This window comes from Diabrotica virgifera, chromosome 8, assembly GCF_917563875.1.
Source record: "Diabrotica virgifera virgifera chromosome 8, PGI_DIABVI_V3a".
Lineage (NCBI taxonomy): Eukaryota > Metazoa > Arthropoda > Insecta > Coleoptera > Chrysomelidae > Diabrotica > Diabrotica virgifera.
The window spans coordinates 198,839,610-198,864,111 of NC_065450.1; the positions used below are offsets into that span (position 1 = coordinate 198,839,610).

Genomic DNA, 24,502 nt, shown 5'->3' on the forward strand with positions numbered 1-24,502 from the left:
TAAACTGATGCTCAACTGTAAAGTTAATTGGTTTGGTACCTGTGAATACGTCAAAATGCCAGAACTAACTGTTCTGAGGTAAAAACCACTACTGTTGACGTTTAATTTTATATTGTCATATGTATCAATGTCAATTACTTCACTTAATTTTGTGTACATGGTACAGTTATATTCAAAAAAAAGGGTACAAGTATTAGAAAGAGAAGTTAACGTCATCCTATTTGTGTAAAACCGGCTGGGATTTTTGGAGGTTATCAAATGTCACAGGTTATTAAAAATATAAATCATTGGCGTTAAGCATTAATTAGACGAAACCATTTATTCAACAATTATATAAAGAATAATTTTAATGACTGTTACAAATAGAATTTAGTATTTGGTGATAGAACCGTCTGCTTCTATAACTTTATTTAGTCTATTTGGCATACTTTGAATTATATTAGATATCATATTTGGATCAAGATCTTCCCAGCACTCTAAGATTGTATCCCACAATTGATCTGAATTTTGTGGCATAAAATTTCTTTTATATATTTTTTTAACAATTATGCCCCAAATGTTTTCAATTGGATTTATATCTGGACTGTGCGCAGGCCATGGCAATACTTCCAGGTTTTGCGTTTGAAACCAATTCCTTACGGCATGGGCAGTGTGGACTGAACAATTATCTTGTTGATATATAAAAGTATTATTAGGATACAATTGCTCAATAGAAGGGAGCATTACGTGTTCCAAAACGTTAATGTAATTGTCGGCAGTAAATCTTCCCTCTAATCGCCAACAAACACCAGGTCCATGTATACTAATCCAACCCCATACATTTACAGAAAAACGTCCAGATTTATTATGAGAGTGAATATATCGTTCTTCAAACCTAGTATTGGCTGGACGATAAACACGGATTTGACCGTTATAGGTCGACTGAAAAGTCTTTTCATCAGTAAAAATGACGTTCCAAAATTGTGGGTTGCGGTAAATATAGTTTAATGCAAATATTACTCTTGCTTGCCGATGTTCAACAGTTACTAATGGTTTTTTAGCAGCTGGTAGGTTTTTTAATTCAGATTCATTGATCCTTCTGCTTACAGTAGGTTGGGCACCAGGAAATCCCGTATGAATCCTTGAATCCTTCGACGTCGCAAATGGATTATCTCTTAAGAATTGAACTAAAACAGCATCTTGTTGAGGAGTGGATACTTTGAAACGCCCTGAACCAACTTTTCTTTTTAATGATTGTTGTTGGACCCATCGTTGCTTAATTCTGAAGATTGTTTTCAAATTTCTATTATAGAAATTTGCTAGCGCACGAATTGACCATCCTTCTTCCATTTTCGTAATTATTTGAGCCTTTTCAATCTCACTTAAATGACGAGGCATATTAATTTTTTATTGTACGTAACGTTAAACCTTCTATCAAATTAAACGTCTTTGACGTCTATGAGTTGCATTTTTGATCACTTATGACATTTGATAACCTCCAAAAATCCCAGCCGGTTGTACACAAATAGGATGACGTTAACTTCCCTTTCTAATACTTGTACCCTTTTTTTTTTAATATAACTGTACATGTGTTGTTAGTTTATTGTCTATATTTTCTCTGGTTATATTTTTATTGTTATTTTGCATAAGCAATAGATCCGTCTTTGTTTACTGAATATATTCCTTAAAATGTCAAATTCTAACGTAAGTTTATTTTTGTAAAATAAGTACCTACCAAGCATTGTAGAAATAAATAATTTTCATGTGCCTACACCTCCAAAAGTAGTAATAATTTTAATAATCGTTATTACGATTAATACATTAATACATTAATAGATTAATAGATTATAATTTAATAATAACGTTATTACTCAAAAGTTGGTTTTCAAAATAACTCTCTAGTTAATAATCTATAGAAATAACCTCAAAAAACAGAAAACAAATTTTAAGCAAAGGCTTAAACCAACTCCCGCGCGAGCTTAAAATTATTTGGTTTAAGCCTAGGCTTAACCTCAAACTGAAGTGGAAATACAGGCATCTAAGCTTAAGCAAAGGCTTAACCTTTAAACGCCCAAGGGTGGGTAAAAAATGTCCACCTAATGCGTATTCCCTTGTAACATATTTATTACGTGTTTAAAAATTTTCCAAAAATTATTTATTGTTAAAAAGACAGCCTTTTATCGAATTTTAAATTGGTTCTACCGATTTTTTTGAAAATAAAAGTAATATCTTGAGTTAAATATGGGTGGGCATAAAAAGTACACACTTGGTAAAACTTGTTACTAAAGGTTTCTATTTAATTTCGCGTTGGTAGGAACATAATCCATATAATTGTCGACGTATAATTACATAATCCACATAATTATCCGCCAATGAAGAGGCTGAAAGGAAGAATGTGAAGAAAATCGACAAATCTGAATTACTGGCTTTTATTGGTATGTTAATTTTAATGTACATTGTAATTTTGTTGTAAGGTTTGTAAATTGTTCATATTAATATTTTAGAAGATGCTGTGCTTATTAAGCGTCAGATTCTTAAGTTTAATCCATTTCCAACAACTCTCAATAAATTTATTAGCTATTTTCGAGGTGGACATTTTTTACCCACCCTTGGGCGTACATGGAACCTAAAAAAGCTTGGGCGTTTAAGGGTTAAAGTAAGCTTTGGCTTAAGTGAGGTTGGAAATACCGGCCCTAAGTGTACTTAATTGAAAACTAATTAATTCAAAATTTATTTAAATTTTTTGCATATAAAGAAGAATTTAGTCGGAGATTAAACGTTGAAGGCACCACGGGTATTATAGATAATAACCTTGGTACCTTAATAACTATTTAATCCCCATATTAAACATGTTAACATGGCTTATGATTTTTTTCTGAACATATGTATATGTAAAATAAAATTTAAAACCGGTACTTGTTTCTTTTCTTACAAAAAGTTTTAGATTAGAAATATGGAATTAGAAATCTTTGAAAAACCCGAAAAAAATTTTTTTAGGGACTTGGGACAAGGGTTAGGGTTAACATTTTGGACTGAAATTTGAAATTGAGGGTTTATAAGGTGCCCATCTCTAGAAAACAGCCGGGGAGATCAAAAAAGAGAAAAGAAAAATAATTAAAAATCTTTGAAAAACAGAAAAAAAAATTTGTGGGGGTTTGAGACAAGGGTTAGGGTTAACATTTTAGACTAAAATTTGAAATTGAGGGTTTATACTCCCATCACCAGCAAACAGCCGGGGAGATCAACATTTTTAAACTTTGGTTTTTTCGGAACACCCTACTAGGTAGCTCACTTCGAGCTTTGCTATCAGGAAGAGATCGGTGTTCTGTGGTTCCCTCAACGCGTATCAAATTCATTTAAAAAAACTTTATCTATTTCGTTTAGTACGGTTACTCATTCATTTTACTAATAAATAATTTCTGCAAAGAACTATGTTTTAAGAGATTTTATAAAGAGTTTCCTTTTACCATTTTCTTTATTTTAATATAATTTTCGCTTTAGACAGATATATGCCTTTTTTGCAGCTATTGATTTTTTGGCTTTGGTATTATAGCCCGATCAAAGAACAATCTGACCCCAAAAAAAAATAAAGGAAGGATGAAAAATTTGGGAATAGGTAGTTGAAATTGTCTATTATTATATAAGAAAAAGTTTACAATTCTACACCCCCTCCATTTTTCAAAAATAGAGGGGAATACCCCCTCTCGAAGGTGAAAAATATACATTCAAAATAAGTCCGGAAGTGGATAAAATGACTAATTCTAAGCAACTTTTGTTCTATAGAGTTTTTTTCCCTAAGCCAATACTTTTCGAGTTATTTGCAAGTGAATATATTCAATTTTAACAGAAAAAAACACCTTTTTTGGACGGTTTTTCGGAAATAACTCAAAAAGTATTCTTAGGAAAAAAATACTCTTAGCAAAAATATAGCTTATAAAAAACTGAAAAAATGGTGTATGCTTGAGGTCTGTAGACCCAGTAGAAGCAGAGTTGTAGCTAATGAAAAGTAGGTTCTTCTTCATAAAATTCCAAATCGAATATTTCAATGTGAAATAACCCCAAAGCGCAGCACTTTTTGGGGAAATTCATTTCAACTTTTTTAAAGTGTTTAAAAAAATGATTATTTTTGTGTTTAAAAAAAACTTGTAACATTAAAAGTAAGTGAGTTCCGCTCAAAATATTGTTGGTCCCTTTTATTTTTTGAAAAAAAAAATCGCGAAAATCACCCCCTAATTAGCATCACAAATAAATTTTATCATTACCAATTCACAAGTTACTTTGCTTATGTATTATTTATATGATCTGTAAGTTTCATCGGTTCAAAGTGCTTATTTTTGAAAAAGCTGTAGTTAAAATGGCTTGAACGAGTAACCAATCACGAGTTTAGGCAAATTTTGAACAGCCATAGTATAATCAATTTTAGTATATATAACAAGAAAACAAAAAAGGAAAAATATTCAGAAAAGCAAAACGTACATTTTATTGCTCTTAAAGATTTTTGGTATTACTAATAATTTTTAGGTCAATTTCATGAACAATTCCATTTTTTTTTTCAAAATTAAAAAAAAAAGTTTTATTGTCTACCCAATTTTTTTCAAAACTGAGCACTTTGAACCAATGAAACTTATAGATAATATAAACAATACATAAGAAAAATAACTTGTGAAGCGGTTACGATTAATTTTATTTGGGAAGCTAGTTAGGGGGTGATTTTCACGATATTTGTACCAAATAATAAAAGGGACCAGCAATATTTTGAGCGTAACTCACTTATTTTTAATGTTAGAAATTTTTTTAAAAAACAAAAATAAACCTTTTGTTAAACACTTTAAAAAAGTTGTAATGAATTTTCTCCGAAAAGTGCTCCGTTTTTTGGTTATTTCACATTGAAATATTCGATTTGGAATTTGACGAAGAAGAACCTAGTTTTCATTAGCTGCAACTCTGCTTATACTGGGTCTGCATACCTCGCGCGTACACCATTTTTTTGAATTTTTTATGAGCTATATTTTTTCTACTAAGAATATTTTTTCGCTAGAGTACTTACTTTTGGAGTTATCTGCGTAAAACCGTCCATAAACATGTTTTTTTGTTAAAAATGAACATATTCACTCGCAAATAACTCGAAAAGTATTGACTTAGTGAAAAAACCATACAGATCAAAAGTTGCTTAGAATTAGTCATTTTATCCAATTCCGGGCCTATTTTGAACGTATATTTTTTCACTCACGAGAAAATATTTTTCACCCCGTATTTCCCAATTTTTGTAAAATGGAGGGGATGTAGAATTTTAAATTTTTTCTTATATAATAATAGACAATTTCAACTACCTATTTCCAAATTTTCATCCTTCCTTTATAATTTTTTGGAGGTTTTCGTAAAATTTTGTGTTCCCTGATCGGGCTATTAACTTATTTTTCCCTTTTGATGTCTTAGTTTTGCTATTTTTTAAAATATTCTTACAGAATGTTTGTTATAACATTAAGTTATAATTATTATATTATTATATTAGTATTATAATATTAAGTTTTGAATGAAATTGTAATGCAACAAATTAGATCACATATTTTAAAAGAAAAATTGCATTCCCGAATTAAATAAACGAGAGAAAAACATAAAAAAGAAGAAAATACCAGAAGGAAATAGTTGAGGGAAAATACTCAACACTAGTAACTATTCTGAAAGAACTGCAATGAATAACACTGGAATTAAAAGCCTCGAAAAACTAGATGAATAAGAAGTGAAAAGACAAAAATACAGCAAACGAACATAAAAGTGAAGAAAGAATTTGAGAGAACTTTTGTATAATTTTTTCTGTTACTGCTTTAAAATTATGAATGCAAAGAAAAATAGTTCTTTAATAAATCCATTCTTAAAATTTGAATATACTGGTATTATATTTGTGTTTGGTTTATGTTAGCATGAGGCTTGACTCGATTGTGACAAGACTTAAGGTATTTTCATAACAAATTCTTTTTTGGGGACTTTGGTTTACCCACCGTTTACTGTTTGTATCTAAATATACTGGATTATGTATTCACGGAATCGAGAATTTACTTTATAATGAGCTACACTTGGCAGTTTTCCTATAACATGCTATCCTAACAGACTTTAGCATTGTATTATAAAGATCTTAATCGTATTCACTAAGTAGGAGAGGAAATGGGCATTAAAACACACTCAAACAAAACAAATTTTTAGTATTTAGTCGTAACCCACATCCAGAAGCAGAGCTTCAATTACATTAGACCAAGAGGCAGCGCTGAAAAATCTCTTTGAATTTACTAAAGCTAGATTTTTCACAGTTGATTACTGTGAGTGTGTAGAGAAACATACTGCGGTCGGTCAAGCGAAACGTAGAACAGGGGTTACTGAGAGGGTATCAAAGTTGCTTTCCTACGAAGGTAATTAAATCCATTTACTAAGGCTGAAAATCAGAACACACATTATAAATTAAATATAAATAAAAGTTATTATAGTCGGATAGCTGTATGACGGGACAGAGCCGGTCGGTCGGTCTCAATAGTCGATTGAGGAAATGAAGCATTTTGGCTCGAAATCTTTTCGTCCAGCATGGATTTACTTGAAATTTTCACAGAAGGTAGGGAATAGTCCAAGGACCATTTTCTATATCATGCCGCTATCATAAGCTAAAACCTTGAGGGTGGTTGCCACCCCATCTCGGGGGTGGGAATTTTTAATTACATTTTAACCATGTAATTAGATGTAAAAAGTGATTCTAAGAAAAAAATGTTTTTTACATTTTCTATATTTTTCGAGTTATTCGCGCTTGAAAACAACAGTTTTTCGACGAAAAAATCGATTTTTTAGAGGGTTTTTTGAGAATACCTCGAAAAATATGCATTTAATCAAAAAAACTGTAAATATTTAAATTGTATCTTTTAGTAACACAAACCAAATTCTTTTCCTATAATATCTTTAACACTAATACAAACAGAGATACGGCATGTTAAATAGCTTTTTTCGTCAAATGCACAATTTTTTGCATTTTTTGCGGAAAACTTAGATAATCTTTAATAAAATAATAAAAAAGTCGATTTTTTCGTCGAAAAACTGTTATTTTCAAGCGCGAATAACTCGAAAAATATTAGTTTTACGAAGAAAATGTAAAAAACATTTTTTTCTTAGAATCACTTTTTCTATCGAATTACATGGTTAAAATGTAATAAAAAATTCCCACCCCCGAGATGGGGTGGCAACCACCCCCAAGGTTTTACCGTATGATGGCGGCATGATACAGAAAATGATCCTTGGACTATTTCCTACCTTCTGTGAAAATTTCACGTAAATCCACGCTGGACGAAAAAATTGCGAGCCAAAATGCTTAATTTTCTCAATCGACTATTGGGGCCGACCGACCGGCTTTGTCCCGTCATACAGCTGATAACTTTTATTTATATTTAATTTAGAATATGTGTACTGATTTTCGGCCTTAGTAAATGGAAATAATTACCTTCGTAGGAAAGCAACTTTGATACCCTCTCAGTAACCCCTGTTCTACGTTTCGCTTGACCGACCGCAGTATGTTTCTCTACACACTCACAGTAATCAACTGTGAAAAATCTAGCTTTAAGTAAATTCAAATAGATTTTTCAGCGCTGCCTCTCCGTCTACATGGAGTTCAAGTTGCAAAAGTTCTCAAAATAAAATATTTGCAAACTGCCATAAAAGACCAACTACAGCCGACCAACATTCAGATATAGAATAAAACGCAGAATGGTACTGACTAAAACTACTTTTATGAAAATGAAGTCATTTCTTTGCAATAATCATATCAGTTTAGAACTAAGAAAATAATGGTTAAGTGATATGTTTGGTCTGTACATTTGTATGGTGCAGAAGTGTGGACACTAAAAGTATCGACCACTAACAGAATTGAAGCATTGGAAATGTGGATCCATAAACTGATGCTGAAGACACCTTGGACAGCAAGAAAAATTAATGAGGAAGTACTAAGGAGGGTCGAAAAAGATAGAAAACTGCTAAAGACTGTTAAAAACCAGAAAATGTATAATGATAAAAACTCGTTAAGAAAAAAATTGTAGCTAATAAAAAACAAAGAGATTCGCGTCGGAAAGATGTATATGCAATAACGACTGAGTTATTGCTCTTTAAAGGATGGTTATTTTCGAAGAACCTCGAAATGGAGAACCTTCAATCTCAAATAACTCGAATATGGTGCAATTTTTTGGGAAAACTTAACAGATATCTTGTAAAATTCATTTAAAAACCTTTCAAATGAGCTCTGATAAAAGTTTTTTGCATAAGAACTGACTAATGACGAAAATAAAGTCACTGCCTGCTTTTTTTTGTTTGAAATTTAACAATTAAACATTCGTCATTACAATCCTAATGGAAATGAATAGATTTCTACTTGAAATTAACTTTATGTAGGTATACGCTATGAGCTCGTAGGTAGAGAGGATAATTAAAAATTCGCGAGTGCCAGTAGTGACAAGTCTGTAAGCTTTTACTGGAAATTTGACATAAATGCCAAAGTGATTAATTTAAAACATTGAAATTAAAAACATTAATAGGAAATAATATTATATATTAGTTGGTCAAAGCTGTGGTGTATATTTTTACCTTAAATATACTTACGTTTTAAATACTGAATTTAAGTTTTTTTGATATTTCCTAATATGTAATAATTATAAATTAATCTAAACGCCATCTACACGATAATTGTGAAAGTATCCGAAGTAAGAAATTAGTATTTCATTAATAGAACGTTAATATGATTAGCAAAATCTTTAAAAAAATCGATTACAATTTAATTACTTTTTTGCGTTGTACATATTAAGCGATAACAATTAAATAATAAATTTAAAAATTACCGGTGAAAGTTGCATTAGTAATCCGCTAGGAGCGACACCAGCGAAGCTCAGAGCGTATAGTTGATACGATCCATGTGATTTGATCGGTTTGGAATGCTTAGTTTAGCAAAAATAATTGATTAAATTGAAAGTGATATTTTTATAAGTTTTAAAAAAGTGCACTTCTCTTAAATAAATCTAAAAGTATTCATAATATGAAAAATGTTTTAAATATTAATTGTAGAATTTTTTTACTGAAAATTTTGATTTTTGTTTTATATTTGTATCATGAATACTTTTAGGTTTATTTAAGAAAAATGCACTTTTTTTATAAATTATAAAAATATCACTTTCGATTTAATCAACTATTTTTCCTAAACTAAGCATTCCACATCGGTCAAATAATGTGGATCGTATCAATTATACCTAAATATTTAATTTCAAATAAAAGTTAATTGCAAGTGGGAAGTTTAACTGTTACATTTCTAAAAAAAAAAGCAGAGAGCGAATTTATTTTCGTCATAAGACAGTCAGTTCTTATCCAAAAAACTTTTAAACCTGGATCCCGAGTAACAAAAAAAAAGTTGATTAATAGCAAGCTGAAAATTTGTTAATAGCTTGACGGTGTCTAGTCGGACAAACTTTGATGTATGGGAACATTGGAACGGGGAAGTTTTAATTGTGGAACAGGTTAAAAATTTGGAACATCAGACTATGAAAACGTTCTATGTATTTTGTCGGACAGAACTTCCAATTGATTTGTTACCATTTCATTAAACTCTCATGCAAAAATCAGACTGGTGTTTATCACCAACTGGGCATTTAATGAGTGGAACACGAAGAACATGTCAAATGACAGGAATCATGTTGGTTAGTAATAGCTGTCTGATTTTTGCATGAGAGTTTAATAAAAGGATAACAAATCAATTGGGTGTTCTGTTCGACAAAATACATGGGACGTTTTCGTAATCTGACGTTCCAAATTTTTAAACTGTTCCACAATTAAAACTTCCCCTGTTCCAGTGTTCCCGTACATCAAAGTTTGTCCGACTAGACCCCGTTAAGCTATTAACAAATTTTCAGCTTGCTATTAATAAACTTTTTTTGGTACGCGGGATCCAGGCCTATTTTATCAGAGCTGATTTGAAAGGTTTTTTAATGTACTTTAAAAAATGTTTTTAAGTTTTTCCAAAAAATTGCGCCACATGCGAGTTATTTGAGATCAAAAGTTCTCCATTTCGAGGTTCTTCTAAAATAACCATCCTGTAAAAAGCAGAAACTCAGTCGTTACTGGGTTTGCATAGGCCTTTTCAACGCCAATCTCTTTGTTTTTTTATTAGCTACAATTAGATCCTTAATGATTTTTTCTATAAAATTAAAATTTTTAAGATAGATATTTATAAAAAACGGTTATAAAGCGTGAGTTTTTTCAATAAAAAATGCATAACTTCAGTCTTTAATAACTTGAAAAGTATCAACTTTGCAAAAAAAAATTATAGAACAAAATTTACTTAGAATTGGTCCGTCTATCGACTTCCATAGTTATTTTGATTGAAAAAATTTTCATCCCCTAGTTGGGGATGTTTTCACCCCCAGGGCAAAAGCCCGCTTCGGCGTAGGGTAGATTTTGACAAAAGTTGTAAATACTACCTAAATCCAAATTTTCACGGAACTCGACCTTGATTCTCAAAATTCCACGAGAAAACGGCTGTTGATTGGACTATTATTGCATGTGGTTGTCTTTTTAAAAACAAACCATATGCTGTGATTTTTCTGACGGGTATTCTCAAATTAAAGTTGATTTCGTGTAATGTAATGAACTATCTTCCAATGAAGTCGTCCCAGGAAAGCAACTCATAAAAATATTGGCAAAATAATTTTAACGTCATCTACTTTAAAATGTGAATTTGTCTGAATTGACAATATGCATGAGTCAGATAAAATTAAATTATTAAACGAATTTTTTTACAGAGTAGCAACTAACAACAAACAAAATTTGTTTAATTTATTAATGTTTGTATTTTGAGAACAGTTTTCGAAGTGAAAATGTCATCGAAGCGTCAAATAAACTAAATTTTAAAGTAAAATTGTGGTTTATTCCCAACAAAAATAACGAATTTATTCCGAATTTTTGAAATAAAATATGGAAAAGTTAAGACAGAAACAAAGGAGTAGATTATATGAAAAATTATAAAATACCTGGCTAATGTATGGGCGAATTTTTTTATAACTACTTGTTTTTTTATAATATTGCTATTATTTTCTGTTTGAGTAGATTTTGTATTAAAATAAAAAAAATTTAGAGCAGAAATTTTAAAGAATAATAATTATCGTTATACTTACTTGTTAGAAGAAGACACCCAACAGTCTTTTTTGGAGCATATTTAATATAATTTTCGTTGATTGTTCCGCACAAAGTTTTCACTTTTTCACCGAATCATTCGCGTTTCGCATCGGAGCGTCGGGATCGAGCGTCGGGACGGTGATTATTTCGAAACTGGACGTCGACGACCATGTGCCGAATGCCCGCCACATATATACACACACATAACATACATTTATACATACACAAACCAATCCCGAGCTTTGGCACGGTTAAAAATATATAAAAATATTAGCCGATGTTGTATGCAATTGCTAAAATTTTTCTTTAGAGTTTATTGGCTGATCTGGATCAGGTAGCGGTAGTTCATTGATTCGAAATGTTGTTAAAACTCTGGCAGATGTTCAATTTGATCAGGTTTGATATTTTTGATGGTTTTATAAACTGGATTATCTGACATTTTAACAAAAAAATGTTGTGATGATGTTGAGATTAATACTTAAACAAGGAGATTACAAATTGTTTAAAAAGTACACATTTATCACTTTATAAATGTACTCAATATCACGAAAAAAATACTTAAGATACAACAAGCAACAACAAGAACAGAAAAGTCAATAATAAATTCCATCCATGTATTAAGAAAAGTAAATAAAGGTTTACGAAATACCAAAAAAATGCAACATCAAAACAAATACATATCTTATTCCCATTTTTGCAGATATCCCCAGAAAAAGATAACATGAGGTCAACTATATATCAACCAAACCCCTGTAAAAAGAGTGACGCACTATTACTACATCGGCACCATAATAAATTAAGAACTAAGAGATCAGAGCGAAAAGAAACAATGCCAGATGAATGGAAAGAAGGGGTTATTGTACCAATATACAAAAAAGGAAACAGAAAACAATGTATTACCTACCGGGAAATAACACTCCTAAACACTACCTATAAAATCCTTGCCAATATCCTGCTAGAAAGAACCAAAACATACACAGAAGAAATCGTTGGAGATTATCAATGCGGATTTAGACCGGGCCGCTCTACTATTGGCCAGATATTCACAATAAAACAGATAATGGAAAAATGCTGGGAGTTTGACGGCGAGCTTCATCAGATGTTCTAGACCGTGAGCTTCTAGACTGTGGACAGCGATGCAGGAACTTGGCTTTCCAAAAAAACTAGTCAGGTTGATACGGATGTGTATGCAACGGTTACGATGTAAGGTGAGAGTTGGACAACAATACTCGGAGACATTTGAAATAAACAATGGACTAAAACAGGTAGATGCACTTTCACCACAACTCTTCAACTTAGCTCTGGAACACATAATCAGAAGTGGAAGAATCGAAAAACCGAATACAGTATTTCATCGAGAAGTACCAAACTTACTACTGGCATTTGCAAACGATATCGATCTAATAGGAAACACACGATTAAGAATGAAGGAGACTTTCGAGAGGTTCGAGAAGGAAGCAGAGAAGATGGGGCTCCAAATCAACGAAAACAAGACGAAATATAAATATGTATATGAGCCGCAATAGCCAAAGCAGAGACAGAGTCGGTCAGAACATCAACATCAATGACTTTAACTTTGAGCACGTTAGAGAATTCAAGTATCTTGAAACAACAATAACTGAAGACAATAACGTATCACAAGAAATAAACAACAGGATACAGGCCGGCAACAGATGTCTTTTTGCCCTCCAAATCCTTATAAAATCGAAACAACTAACAAGACGTAGGTACGAAGATACAAGTCTATAAAACAATCATACGACCCGTTGTGATGTATGGAAGCGAAACATGGACGATAACAAAGGCAAACGAAGAGAGAATATGTGTTTGGGAAAGAAAAATCCTAAGTAAGATCTTTGGTCCTGAGCTGGATGAAGCATCAGGTCAATATATGATAAGAACTAACAAAGAGCTCAAAGAACTTTACCCAGACGCCAACATCATAATAGAAATAAAGTCAGGAAGGAGACCACGCGGACGCCCTCGACTCCGGTGGCGAGATAATATAGCAGGAGACCTAAGCACTATGGATGGGACGTGGAGAATTGGATGGAGGTTGCTCAAGACAGAAAACGGTGGAGGCATGTTGTCGAGTCGGCTAAAATCCACGAAGGGTTGTAACGCCACGGAGTAAGTAAGTAAGTAAGAGATCAGAGCGCGCATCGGAAAAAGATCTATTTTCAACCGTATGCTGGCCTTTTTCAAGAGCCACAACCTCTCTCTGGATATAAAAGTAAGAAAGCTGCGATGCTACGTCTTCTGTGTCCTTTTATATGGTTTTGAATCGTGGACCTTGAACCAAAATATGTGCAAATAATTGGAAGCATTTGAGATTTGGTAATATCGCAGAATTCTTAAAATCCCTTGGACTGACCGGGTCACAAATGAGGAGGTCCTCAGAAGAATGAAGAAGAACCAAGAGGTACTTACTGACCATCAAATCTCGAAAGTTAGAATACTTTCGACAAATTATTCGAAATGAATCCAGCTATGACCTCCTAAAAGCCATCCTGCAAGGAAAATTATTTGGAAATGTTCAGGAAGAAGAACATCCTGGTTACAGAGCGTCAGAAGCTGCCAGAAAGATTGCCATGATGATTGCCAACAGTCGTCACGGGTAGGCACATCAAGAAGAAGAAGAGGAAGAAAATTTCTAGATTTGAAAGTAGGTACAACTTACATACTTCTTCTTCTTTTAGTATCCTGTCCGATTATCTAATGTTGCGATCATGTTTGCTTCTGAATTCTATTTTTATGTGTTGTACTTCAGTTTTTCCGCTGTTTCGACGAATAGTACTACATCAGCATCTGCTCTACAACCCATAGTGGGTCTTAGCCTGTTCTAGGATCAGCTTAAATTACTTACTAACCTTCGCCTTGGTCTTCTAATTTCGTACTCACAACACCCGTAAGTCATCTTTTACCTGCTTCTAATGCCTCCTCTACACATCGGCAGACGCGTCTGCGGATGCATCTGCCGATGTATCATCACGAGCTGACCACACATCTGTAGGTACACATCTGTAAATCGTTCAGTCTGTGTTAATTCTCGGGTGACGCAATACCTACTTTGAATTCACTGCGAAAACTAATGCGTCGTAGAGGTCAGAGGTCAGATGTGTGGAGAGGCATCGGGCGTTCGCACCGAAACCCTTTGATCTGTGCTAGGAAAACCGGCAACAATCGGATATTTCGCAGACGCGTCCACCGACGTGATATATAAACAACAAACGATCAAATTAGCCTATCATCAATTAGCTCATGCATTCACAGATGCTGTCCATTAGGGGGGGGGGGGTATGGTTTGAAATATTTAATTTTTTTTTTATTTCAAATAAAAGTGCATACTTTCAAGAATACTCTCTGAAAATTTCAAAATAATCGGAGTAAAATTACCAGAGATAAACTTGTTGAATCGCCTTCGACTCGCTTTGCCGCGAGTTCGCGCCAGCACGCTTGAGCGTAGTGAGAAACGTTAAACAACTGTTTGCCTTCTCTTTTGTAGATTACTCCTCGGTTCAAAAAACATATTCCAATGTGCATCACTTTACGATTTGGCAGACAAATAAAAAGATGAAAATGCAGTTGTTAAAACTTTAAACGCATTTTTCTCAAAACTGCTTTTTCTAATGCGGTGGACACTGTAACTGAAAAACTACTCTGCCGATCTACCTGATATTTTGCACAGATTTTCTTTAGACATTTCATGAGGTAACAACGTCGAGATATTTTTCTTTTTTGCTTATTTTTTGTTCAACAATAATAAATCTGTTGATTTTCACAAAATTTTTACCAAAAATTCCATTTTTTTGATTTCTGAGTGATACCAAAAATTTAAAAATCATTACAAATAAAAAAAACTCGACGTTGTAACCTCGTGAAGCTCATAAGCTAATTAAATCTCTTTGAATTTTTTGTTTCTTATGATCGAGTAACGAGTTCTGATGTCCACCGCAAAATCCATTTTTTTGTGAGCTGCCTGTCAAAATTGGTCACCAATGGCTTATTTTCAATATTTTGGATTGAATTTTTTTCTAAATATTCTTTGAATTGTACTTAAATATACTTATTTAATTTAAAAATAAAATAATTGTACCATAGCTTCGAAAAAAATTCACAAAAATGTGCTTGATATGTTGATTTCAAACCATCCCCCCCCCCCCCTTTAATCGTGCTCTGGGCCTGCCTCTGCTCCTCAATCGATCTGGTCTTTGGTTATAAATAATGTGTTTCGACAATTACATTTCGTTTATTCTCTCTAAATGGCCTAGCCACAGCAGCCTGTTTATTTTGATTGACCTACCAATATTGGGTTCCATATGCCACATAATCCATTTTCCTGCCTTTATACATGTAGGTATCTAAGGATTTTACTGTAAAAAATAGCTTAAACATTCTTCATCTTTTTTTTTTAGCTTTTTAGCATCGTCCACGTTTCTGATGCAAGTGGGAAGAGCTATGAGAATTCTGTATATCAATATTTTCGTTCTTTTGTGACTATATTTTTGATGTTAAAAGATTCTTTAATCTGTAGGCTCTATTTTCTAGAGACGTGTGTCAATTCCTGCAGTTACTTTACGTGGACTTATTACATCCAACAAATGTTTAGTGATGAAAATTAAGAACTTTCCAACACATGTTTAGTGATATGGGCGTAAATTAATTGTAGGTGAATTGTAAAAAAATAATTGAATTGGGGTTACATAGAAACAATACCGACTTAATTTACAGAAGTGAAACGTGTATTACAAAGATCTCATTATAATATTATTCTGTAATATGTAATTTCATGTTATAATATTATTCTATTTGCGTCTACCTGTTTAGAATACACGTAATAAAGTTTATGCTTCAAGGTAAATTTACTTATATTCGAACCACTGCAATAGAGAGGATACGAAGCATACGAGGTGAAGCTTTAAATATTTCCTTGTCGTCAAATTATACTATAATTAAAGGTAGATTACGTGTTGTACAACATAACTGTTCTATTTTTAATATTATCTCGTTTGAGTTTTTAAAGTTATTTCAAATATGCACTGCAAGCGGTTAACATCAGTTTACTGGAAGATAAATACCTGCAGACAATTCGCGAACTCAAGCGACAGTGCTGCTGCTTATTTGGAACTAGGGAAATGGGGATAAAAATGTAAGCAAAAGCAAATCTTCCGTCAATATTAATTATATCAACAAACGTTATTCCAATTACATCCGCCATATTCATACAACTGCACTGCCACCTACAGTCGATTGAGTTCGCGAATAAAGTACCTAATGCTAAAAGCCACCAATTTTATCCCAACTCGCATAAAGTCGCGTTGACTTGGGTATTAAATACGAGCAAGACCCACACTCGTGGTGGCAAGAATCTGAATAACTTCACGACTGTGGTCATAGAGTTGCCAGATGCGATTTTCTAAATCCCCCACTTTTAAACTAAAATTCCCCCAAATTGAAGCTCAAATCCCCCAAATTTAAATTTTTGCCGCATTTTAATAGCTTTGTTCGCGGAGACAGTCCATGACTAGTTTCTGACTCATACGCATGTGCAGTTCCGTTTTCAAGCCCTTAAAAACGGAACTGCGCATGCGAATCAGTCAGAAACCAGTCATGGACTGTCTCCGCAAACAAAGCTAATGAATTAATAGCAGTAGTAGTACGAGTAATACACGGTAGTACTCAAATTTAGAGAACAGTAAACCAAAATTATACTACTTATCAACAGAGGGCGCTGAAATAATTCATTTGTTCTATCATCTTCGATTATATGAGAGTAGAATATACAGTTCTTTCTATGTACGTTCACAAATTTAATTTACCATGAGCGTTAAAATTATCCATAATTCTTCCCCCAAAATCCCCCAACCATTAAGTCTTCCCCAAAAAATCCCCCAACCATTTCTGCTTATAAAAATTCCCCCAGACGCTTTCAAATTACCCCAAAAATGGGGGGAAATACCCCAATCTGGCAAGAGTGGAAAAAGTAACTATTCGTTACAAAGTACTCGTTACTTACGAATATTGAAAGTAACGATTACTATACACAGAGGTAAATCGTTACTTTGATTACTTTGATTACTCTGATTACTTCGTTACTTCATACCAATCGTATCAGAGCAAGTACCTATTTTGATTTTGAGTATTGTATCTACTCGGCTGATATCGCTTGATATCGGAGTCGGACCGGTATTCCACGAGTGTTCGGTATCAAGTACAGTTAACTAAAATTTTATCTATGAAGGGCGAAGGCTATGAAGAGTTTTACAGGATTACAGGGCGCTGAGAAGTAGCTGAAACAGAGGGAGGTATATCATTTAACAAAGCATGCACCCAGAATCAGATGTCTATACGATTTGTCAAGGTAGATAATTCACAGAAGTTCACAGATGTTAGTTCTTTTGAAAATAAAAATGCAACACATTAGATTTTAATAATAAATACGCACTATTCTTATCAGGCCTAGAAAAAAATAGCTTAGATTGACCGTAAAATATGTAGAAATTAAAATATTTCTAGACTATGATCATCAACTTTAATTTTACATATAGCTATGGCATTGTTTTTATTAGAAGACCAGGGCATTTAACACTAAAAACACAGGAATGAATATATTTTTAAATATAGTAGGTATATAGAGACTTGCAACTTTTTGCATTGTATGACTTGGATTAGGATGACGTTTGGTAAAAATTCTACAATAAAAAAAGGCGGAAATGCATTATTACATTTTAAAGTGTATAAAACGCATCGAAAAATGCATAAACATGTTAAAATCAGTATATTAAGGGCCAGATTTTCTTATTTCGGGGTATTTATTTATTTATTTATTTATTTATTTATTTATTTATTCAATAAACGGCAGAGCCAATTTACAAAAAATGTATAAAAAAAATTAAATATTATGGTAAACAGTAAAGATAACCAATTTTAACCTAAAATAACAATTAACAAAAGATAATAAAAATGACAACAATGACAACAATAAAAACCAACAAAATTAAATTAGTAACAATAATAAATAATTAATAAATTATAGGTACTTAGTACTTTACTTCAGTTACTGAATTATGAATGCTTCTTTTAAATACACGAAGACTGTCCACAAATGGATCAAGACTGTTTTGATTATGATTAATTAGACGCAAGGTGCGTGACAATGGGGAGTAAAAGCAATAGTTCGTATTATGATAAGGTATGCGAAAAATTGGGGAAACCCGTCTTTGGACAGTATTGAGGCTTATAGCTTGTAAGATAGTTGGGCAATGATATAGACCATTTAATATTTTATAAATGATTGTTAAATCTGATTTAGCCCTTCTTACTTCCAAGCTATCCAATTTAAATGTTTGATTAACCAGATCATAATTAATGTTAAAACCCTGACAAATATTGATATGAGCTCGAAATGCCAAAGAACGACGAAATGTTTTCTGGACGGACTCAATATTTCTAATGTGACAATCATAGTAAGGTGACCATATAATTGAGGCATATTCCAGCAATGAGCGCACAAAAGAAACATATAACCTTAAAAAACAATTCGGTGACAGTTGAGAACTATTACGTGTTATAAATCCAAGATTTCGCATACTCCTATTAATCATGTCTGTAATATGTGGTATAAAAGTTAATTTTTTGTCAAACAAAACACCTAAGTCTTTAATACAGTCCACAGATTCAATAACAGTATTGTTCAATGTATACGTTTTTACAATGGTATTGTTAGAGCGACTGAAGGTAATACTAAAGCATTTTTTAACATTTAATTCTAGACCATTATCAGTACACCATACACATAAGTTATTTAGATCCTTTTGTAGCAGTACAGTGTCTAGTTCGGACTCAATAACCTTATAAAATTTGAAATCGTCCGCAAAGGCCAGAAGTGCAGAATGTAATATTATAGTACTCAGGTCTCTAATAAACAAGTTAAACAAAACAGGGCCTGAGTGAGACCCCTGTGGAACACCTGAAAGCACCTGAATCTCGCTAGATAAGTAATTGTTAATCCGAACGAACTGAGTACGCCCAGTTAACAAACTATAAGAAAATCTTACAAGGCTCTCACCCAAACCCATTGCAATTAGTTTGGCAACAATATGTTTATGACTAACTCTATCGAATGCCCTTGAGAAGTCCGTGTAAACACTGTCTACCTATTTGGAGCTCTCAAAGGCATTCAACAGGTCAAACTGATACGTTAAAAGGTTGGTCACGGTGGATCTACCTTGAGAAAATCCATGCTGCTCGTCATTTAATATTTTGCGACAGTGCCAGGATAGATGGGTGGAAAATAATTTATCAAAAAGCTTAGGAATAGCTGATAGTATGCTAATCCCTCGATAGTTACGAACGTCACTCTTATTGCCACTTTTATGGATAGGTGTATTTGGGGTCACTGAACACGAATTTGCAATCAGAACCAACCTCCGAAGCACCTGGGTGCCCAGGGTTACTGCTAAGGTACCTCGTGAGTTTCGAGGGTTTGTTTTTGGCACTTAATGGATGCAAACAGATTACTCGAGATTACTGATATTGTGGAGCAGCAATGACAGAACAATTACATATTATAATTTAATTTCTATTAATTTCTATCCATTAAATAGATCGGTGAAGGTCGTTATATCGGATCTTATACTTACACGAAATACTGAGAAATGCGATTCTCGATATGATTACCATTACTCAAATACAAGAGTAATCATAGTAATCAATGTATCCTACTCATACTAATACAAAATATGTACTGAGAAATGCGATTCTCGATATAATTACCGGTACTCAAATACAAAAGTAACAAAAGTAATCAAATTAATCAAACTAACGAATACTTTAAATGATTACTTTATACAAAAGTAACGATTTTTAACGAATACTCGAAAGTAATAATCAACATCACTAGTAGAAGATTCGCTTATTATATATTATTTAGAGGAGCAAGTTTGACTAAAAGACACTTACGGTCAACTTTTTGCAGTTTTTTTCTTCGATTTTCTCTTCCTCATAGAACTGTCATCGTCACTTAACTGAGCGTGGTGTCAACTTTTCCATTATTAAAAAAATATCATATTCTACTATACAGGGTGTACCAAAAAGGCAGGTCATAATACATTAAATCAAATATTCTGGGACCAAAAATAGTTCGATTGAACCTAACTTACCTTAGTACAAATATGCACATAAAAAAGTTACATCTCTTTGAAGATACGAAATGAAGATCGATTTTTCCAATATATCGAAAACTATTACAGATTTTTTATTAAAAAGGGACATGTGGCACTCTAATGCCAGGAGCATCTTAATAGTTATTTATGATATAAGTGTTAAAAGTACACGTTTAAGGCACGCATGTGAAAGTTTGCAGAATGAGCGATAGCGAGTTCTGCAATTCACATGAGTGCCTTAAAAATGTACTTTATAACACGCATATCATACAATATTTTTTCTGCCTTAAAGTAGTATTTTTAACGCTCGTATGGAGTGCTAAAAATTTCATTTTTAACAGGTTGTAGAAAAAAAAATAATAAAAGTGGAATTTTCCCTGGTTTTATTCCATTAAACCGTCCCAAATATTTGTGTACGTTCTAATTAATTTATTATTCTGGTACCGTTAGTTAAACAAAATGTTTTTAAAACTTTTTTGCTTCTTAGTACTTTTTCGATAAGCCAATTTTTATCGAGATATTTTGAACATTAAATGTTCAAATGTTGGATTTTACAAATTTTGTAAAATCCAATACATACCTTTACATGGTTAAGTAAGATTATACAGACCAGGTAATAATATGAAAATTTATTTTTATTTACATTTTTTAGGTAAATTTTGAAACATTAAAAAATAAGCCGCGTCTCGATAAAAACTGGCGTATCAAAAAAATACTAAGAGGCAAAAAAGTTTTAAAAACATTCTGTTTAACTAAACCATTATGGTACCGCAATAATAATTTAATTGGAACGTACACAAAAGTTTGGGGGGTTTAAGGGAACAAAACCCCCATAAAATGTTTATGGGGTGTACAAATTTCACAGTTATTATTTTTTAAGATGTCCCTGCCGTAGAAATGCCACATGTCCATTTTCAATAATCTTTTCAAAAATCTCTAATAGTTTTCGATACATTGGAAAAATCGATTTTCACTTTGTAACTTCAAAGGTTTGTAACTTTTTTTATGTGTACATTTTAACTTATGTATATGAATTCAAGTAGGTATATCTATTAAACTCCTAAATTACGGATCTGCTCGTACATTTTCAAAAAGGTATCACTCCGTATTGTTTATGTTTCGGTAGCATTAATGCACTTCGAATTTACGGCACAAGGAAGAGGAATCGTTAATTAGATTTCGACATCTAAAAATAACAAAAATACCACCTCGCCTCATCTCTTCTCTTCTTTCACAAGTAAATCGCTTCGGTGATAAAATCGACTGTTGGCTTCCGCGACACGGTTATTAGTGGTCGATCCTCAAAGGAACGTATTTCCGTTTTTTTTTTATTGCGGAAAATTGTTTCCGTGAAAATAAAAGTCAGCGAGTTGGTAAGAAACTATTGGAAAAAATGTTCACACGATACAAAGAAAGCTAAAATAAAAATATGTTTTTTGTCTATTGTTATCTATAAAAAAGTTTATTTACTGCAATTTACAATCCACTCAACATAGGGCAATTGCGCACACGGGGGGGTTAAACCCCTCCCCCCCCCCCAGGGCATATAAAAAATATATAAAGAATAGTAGAAAAATGTAACTTGTCTTTCACAAAAAAAAATTCGGTGCCCAAGCCAACATCCCCCAGAGGAAAATTCTGGGTGCGCCACTGACATAGGGTAATTAGTAAATGTGTTGAAAGTAAGAAAAGGTATTCATATGGTATTTATTGATCTTGAGAAAGCATATGATAGAGTTCCTCGAGAGATTCTGTGGTGGGCACTCAATAAGAAAGGAGTCCCTGGTGAATATGTAAAGATTGTGAGGGATATGTATGAGGGAGTAACTCAGAGGCGTGCGGTCCATGGAAGCGGGGGAAGCACCGCTTCCCTATTTATACGTCGATATAAGAAAATATATTATTAATTAATATTTAATAATCAAAAATGTTTCCCTAATCCAAGTAATCTACATATTACCTAGGCAATAGGCATTGAAAAATATTAAAAATTAGTCGCGTACGAACGAAATCAATATGCACACAATTCCACTATTAGGTCCACTCCTGACAGAAGCGCATCTCAAAATCGCCGCTTGTCATGCAGTTATCCCGTTTAAAAATTGGTCAGGGTTCAATGACCGCACCCACTAGTCGCGCGAATTTTGGTATACCCTGGAAGCGATCGTCCTATCGCCTTCACGAAAGTGAGATGCTCCGACTGTTACTGCTGCTAAGGGGTGCTATTCGCTTAAAGAATATTACGATTTAAATTTTTTGCAGATATTTTTCCTTTTACTGATCTTTTATTTGACATTTTACAGAAATCAAATGGTATTGCATTTTGTATTTGTACAAGACAAATTGATGACTTTATTTAAACGATAATTAAAAAAACGAGAGCAGTTTAAAAATATTTGGGATAAAACTGAACATATGGGGTTTGAACATGAAAGAAAAATAATGAAGATTGATAATTTCGGAGACAGAGAGACAGAGAAAACAGAGGAAACAAAGAGACCTTTTGATAATATTCTACAACAAATGAATTCTAGCTTTCAAAATTTTAACGATTTAAAATTTGTAGAATTATTTATAATCTTAATATTTCTAATTATAATTCATCAAAATTTCCCACAGAGGAATTTATTTCACTACGATTAAATAATGAAAATTTTTTGATATCCCAGCTTTGCATTCTCAGTTAAGTGTCATTTATGAAACAACTGACATTAATGATAAAGAAATACCCAGAAATCTGGGATTTCTTTATAACTACTGGTTTAAACAAGTCACTGTGTGAAGTGGTCAAGTTGTGTGAATTAGTACTACTAACTATCCCAGCCATAAGTCCATCAGTTGAACGAAGTTTTGCAGTATTAAAATGCATTAAAAGTTTCAAATTAAGAGTTTAAAAGAAATTCAACAAGCGAAGACAGACTTTGAAAGTTAGCCCTATTATCCATTGAAAAAGACTGCATTCAACATCAGAAGTTGATAGGAGAATAGACCTCTAGTATAAATAAGTGTCATTTTAGTGAAAGTTGTGTGTTGTGGAAAATGCCTCGGAGTTAAAATTTTTTTTTAAAGAGGATTCTTCTTTAGAAAACCAATTCCGGCGCGAGGACTCAAGGTCCGAGCTAGCAATACAGATCAATGATAGGTCACTATTCACTAGAAATAGCGGGAATAGAGTGCCTCACGCATTCACGCGTCATGGATTTAGTGTGTGAGTCATTGTACCCAGGACGTCTCACATATTTAAGTACTTTGCTGATAGAGAGCCCCTGCGCATCAGAGTGTTATCAGGTGGGAAGTGGCTCGACCCTCGACCCTTAAGAAAATATTTTTATATCCTTATTGAATCGCTTCCCCTTTCAAAAAAGTCACCGCACGCCACTGGAGTAACTACTAGTGTTAGGACAGGTGTGGGAGTGACTGATTTTCATGTGAAAGTAGGATTCGGAGCACACTAGTTCGCTCCCGTGGTCAAAAAACCCTTATAATTATATACTAGTTCGCTCCCATGGCTGAAGCGGATTAAATATTTATCTACTAATTTCTAGGAGAATTAATATCGGCAAAATTGGTTCCTTGATTTTTGTATTAATTATATTAAAATATTTTTTGTTACATATTTATTTACAAGATAGTTGAATTAGATTATTTGTATAATATTCACTTCATTTTGGTTACTATTCTGAAAAATCTTAGTATGTAAGCAATTTTATTAGAAATTTTGGTTTCTAATGGCCGGAGCGAACTTACCTGTGACCCTTTTCTGTCGGGTATTAAAATCTGACCGCCGGAGCGAACTAGTATATGCCCGTAGGATTGCACCAAGGCTCGGTGCTTAGTCCGTATTTATTCTCATTAGTTTTGGACCAGATAACAGCGAAACTACAGGGTAACATTCCATGGTGCTTAATGTATGGTGATGATGTCGTCTTAGTAGGAAATAGTGAAAGAGATTTAGAACAAAAACTGGAACAGTGGAGACAAACTCTGGAGGAAAAAGGTTTAAAACTTAGTAGGACAAAAACATAGTATTTGGAATGTTCATTTAAAGATGGAGTTACTACAAATAACATGGTATCTTTGGATGGTGAACTGATTGTAAAAAGCAATAGTTTTAAGTACCTGGGATCGGTATTACACAGTAATGGAGAAATAGATGGAGATGCATGCAGTAGAATTAG

General features: G+C 33.0%; 1 protein-coding gene across 3 annotated transcripts in view; it reads right to left on the minus strand.

Moving 5' to 3' along the window:
* LOC114329113 (innexin shaking-B) overlaps positions 1–24,502 on the minus strand; it is a 169,923-nt gene that overhangs the window by 112,254 nt on the left and 33,167 nt on the right. Inside the window, exon 1 of one of the 3 annotated variants that reach the window (XM_028278131.2) lies at positions 11,160–11,370. The exons of the other annotated variants lie outside the window; for them this stretch is intronic. The gene's annotated coding sequence lies outside the window, so the exon portion shown is untranslated. Of the gene's footprint in view, positions 1–11,159; positions 11,371–24,502 lie in introns of those variants that run through there. 3 annotated transcript variants of the gene reach the window in all.